At 36.4% G+C, this 4,225-nt stretch overlaps 1 pseudogene; it reads left to right on the forward strand.

Moving 5' to 3' along the window:
- Nucleotides 1-854: 854 nt before the first annotated feature.
- LOC112478243 lies at nt 855-973 on the forward strand (annotated as a pseudogene).
- The last annotated feature ends 3,252 nt before the right edge of the window (nt 974-4,225 follow it).

A 4,225-nucleotide genomic window follows, 5' to 3' on the forward strand; every position in this document is an offset into this window, starting at 1 on the left:
AATGAATAAATATCAGAAATGTACATTGTCATGCATTTCTTCTCACTTTCTGCTTAACCTATACCATACAATTTATTTTAAAAAGGCGAACAATGAGATTTATCTGCAGTAAATGTACTCAGACAAATTATCTCATTTTCATACTGACAACGAATTATGCAAATATACATGCTATCATTTTCTTATGTATCTCTACAAAAACTTTCATTGTGCAAACCCAAATAGACCTTATGTTATATTTCACTGGGGTTTGTGTCTTGTTTAAGAGCTTAGGTTCAATTATGAGGCAGATCTGTGTTAAATCCTCCTGGGTGACCATGGTAAAGCTGCATTACCTCTCTAAGTCTCAGTTTCTCCCAAAAAATTAAAATAGAAACTGTTATTTTCCTCATTTTACATCTGTTGTTGAAAGGAGTAAGTGCGATAATGTCGTATAATGTGCTAAGTACTCTGATAACTAGGATGCAGAAAATACATATTAGCTTTTTATTAACAAGAAATGCAGAGGGAATTATTTGATTTTGGAACTTCCACCAGGTTACTTCATTTAGTAATCAATTCATTAATTCCCATTGACTCTTTGCTACGTGTAATATAATTAATCATCAGTATCCCCTACGAGATGAGCACACGGAGGGCATGGTTTTTTTTCTAGAGCATCTTATATAGTACTCAGTGTCCAACGACAATGATAAATGATCTGACAGGCATTTGGGAAGATTTCCATGAGCACTCAGAAATAGAAGCTATTGATTCCACTTGGTGGCTTGGATGAAATGGGAGAAAGGGAAGAATCTCAGAAAAGTATTCCAAAAATGTTGACACTAGAGCTGAGTCTAAAGTAGACATAGTTTGTCAACGGCCATGCCACTCTGAACATGCCCTATCTCGTCGGATCTCGAAAGCTAAGGAGGGTCAGGCCTGGTTAGTACTTGGATGGGAGACCACCTAGGAATATCAGGTTCTGTAGGCATTGAAAGAAAGGAGGGAGGGAGGGGGAAAGAGAGAGAGAGAGAGAGAGAGAGAGAGAGAGAGAGAGAGAAGGAAAAAGAAAGAAAGAAAGAAAGAAAGAAAGAAAAAAAGAAAGAAAAGGGAGGGAGGGAGGAAGAAAATAAAAAGTTTGAGGTTCTACAATGCAGTGATTCTCAGAACTACTTGCTTTTTCTCTCTAACTCAGGGTTATATATATGTACTTTTTTTTTTTTTTTAGAAATTGACAATATGCACAGAGTAAATGGGCTCAAGGTAATCCTTTAGAATGATAACTTTAACTGAATTATGTGTATGAACAAAGATGAATTTATGTGAAGGACAGTGTAATAGAGGAGGAAAGTAATTCTAATTTATCTTATGTACCTAGAATATCATTAAATATAGATCTGTTAATTAACCTCATAGATATAAACAGAAGAGGCAAACAAACTGAGCCAGGCTGTAGCAAAAAAATTCACCCTAAATGTTTCTTCACACTCTTTTAGGCCACTTGGTGAAGTTGAAAATCAAATTATAGGTCTAATTATCAAAGTACCTATGTCCTGTAATTTGAAAAATATAATACAAGTGTTCAACACATGAAGTTAGATTATCATTTGAAAATCAAACTAGTCACTTAACGTCATTAACACTTATGAAAAATATCGCTAATGAAAGTGCTGCTCCATGTTAATGTTAATTACTGATTGTGAAAATATCCTAAAGTCATCCTGGTGAACATACAAATACCTATCTTATATATTTATTTCCTGTAAAACCCTTGACCGAGAGATATGTCTTGAGTCACTTTTGACAATAGCAATATTTAGTGACAAGGAGATGAAGGTACTTGCTCAAGGCAACTACAATTGGGATTTGAGATCAAATCTACCTGATTTCTCCATACAGAATGATGACAGCTACAGGGAGACATCCCCTTTTAGTCATATTCTTTTAATCTCTCTCCTGATCCTCCCCCATCCCTTCCTCTAACTATTTCTGTGTCCTTATCACTAAGAGGACAAAGAAAGGAGAAAATAAAACCTCACATAAGTGTTATGTCTCCGTCTTTACTGCATTGATGCTGATGAGAAAGGACAACCAATTATTCCAGAGACCCTTAAATGGCATGAGACACAAAATCCTGGCTACCCAGCACGTCAATCAGCGGGGCTAACCCTCGAGTGTCCAGGCTGTCTTTACGGTGACAGCCACAAATGAAAGAACTCTTGTTCGTCAAACCCTAAGCACACGAGAAAATCTATTTTATTTAATAGAGTTTTAAAAAGATTTAAAACAAACAAACAAACATAAGGCCAAGAAGGAATAGAGCAACTGGGCAGTTAAAAAATTGAAAAAATAGAAGCCTGCAAACCTATGTAGATTGGGAAGTTACTGGGATACATAGAAATAAGAAGCTATGAGATATTTTAGTTTTTCCAATTACTGTTACAAACATAATCCAAACAGTTAGTAGTTCTCAAAGTATAGTTCTAGGACAATCTACTTCAGAATCACTCAGAGCACTCTGTAAAAAATAGATTTTGGTGTCACCTTCTGCTTCGGAAGGTATGAAATATCTTCTGAGATTATATATTTTTCAAGTTCTTAGGGTGATTATTTACTGTACAAAAGTAAAAAAAAAACACTATAGATATAAAATCATACCTGGAAGTCAAAATTAGAGCAAGATGCTCTAGCAAAGTAGAAACTTGGCCAAATACTATAGTTTATTATCTATTAATATTGAGTTAAGTCTGAGTTTGAGCGAACATATAATTCTATAGTGGTTATTAAAACATAGTCTCGTTTGAAATGAAGCTAAGTTGGTATTTGACCATGCTGCAGGCCACAGCTGGGCATCTGCAGTCTGAGTGATGCTCCAGTAAAACTTCACACAAAATATTTGATAAAATTTTATTAAAGTAGAGCTGAGATTAGTGCCTTCTCTTCTGCACACAAAGATGCAGAAGCAAGGTGATTCAAGCTCTTGGCTAAATTCTAAAGGTCAAAACTAATTCCCTGTTTAAGTGAATTTAATTCTCTTCAGAAATTCTCTGCTGTCTTTCAGATACTTCTGTTCTACACCATCGTTTCACTCAGAAACCATCCTTCCTTCTTAAGAATTTGGAAACAACATCCCTGTGCACATGTGCCAGATGTAGCTTTCATCCTCCTCTTATGATTAATTTTGTAGTTGTTTTTTTATGTTTCTTGACACAAAAGTCTGGGTGTCTAGAATATAGTACTTTCTTTTTAATGTATAGGGAAACAAGAAACCCCAAGCTCTGTTTTTAGTCCTAGAAAAAGCACAGCCCGGAATAATACATTCATTGTTTTACAAAGGAAAACTATTTGATAGTGTCTGAGGAATGCAAAGTGCTGGCATGAAAACGAAGCTGCGAAGAAAATAGAATGAAAAATATGTTTGTTTCGGTCACTCAGAAGCAAAACCTATCGCACGCATTCACACGAGCACACCTAAAACCTAGCAGCCACTTCATACAGATTCCTGACACCAAAATAAAGCGGGAACTACAGGGGAATAAGACAAAGAGAAGGACTGGAAATGAAGCTGCCAAGGAAAACAGAACAGATTTTGCAAAGGTCAGTGCAATATAGGATTAGTTTGGACTAATCCCATACTCCAGTGTAATTGGCAATATATTTCAATACTTCAGAACAAGTATTTCTAGCTACTTTTAATACCAGCCCTGAGCCATGACTATCTAAACAGACAGTGGGCATTAAAGTTCACAGGGCTTGATATTACCTATAAAAATGGAGCCCAGCAGAATTTGATTTTATTGCCCCCTTTTTAGTAGGCCCATAGCCAATGGCGATTAAAGCATTGTGCCATATCTGTCAGCATGCATGGATGCATGGAGATTATTTGTAACAGAATTTAAGACTAGGAGCCAAGTTCCTCAGCCATAAGTCTAGAATACTAATCCTTTCTCTTTCACCTCTCTATCACACCTGTGGCACTCACAGCATCATCAGAGGATCCAGGATAAGAATTCAGACTTTTTCATCTAAAACAATAGAGGTTATGTACAGTTAAGGGGTCAAAACTGCAGAGGCGTAAATGGGGTGATGCTTGGACATTTTCTGCATTATTGGCCCTTCAGAATTTAAGTTATTCTTCCTAATACTACTCCACTCTCCCTTTGGGGAACCATAGCACTGAGTCTAATCTTGTGAGACATAGTTTCAATGTCCTATTTCAAAATCTCTGGGTGCCAGACTCCCC

This window comes from Pteropus alecto, unplaced genomic scaffold, assembly GCF_000325575.1.
Source record: "Pteropus alecto unplaced genomic scaffold, ASM32557v1 scaffold42, whole genome shotgun sequence".
Lineage (NCBI taxonomy): Eukaryota > Metazoa > Chordata > Mammalia > Chiroptera > Pteropodidae > Pteropus > Pteropus alecto.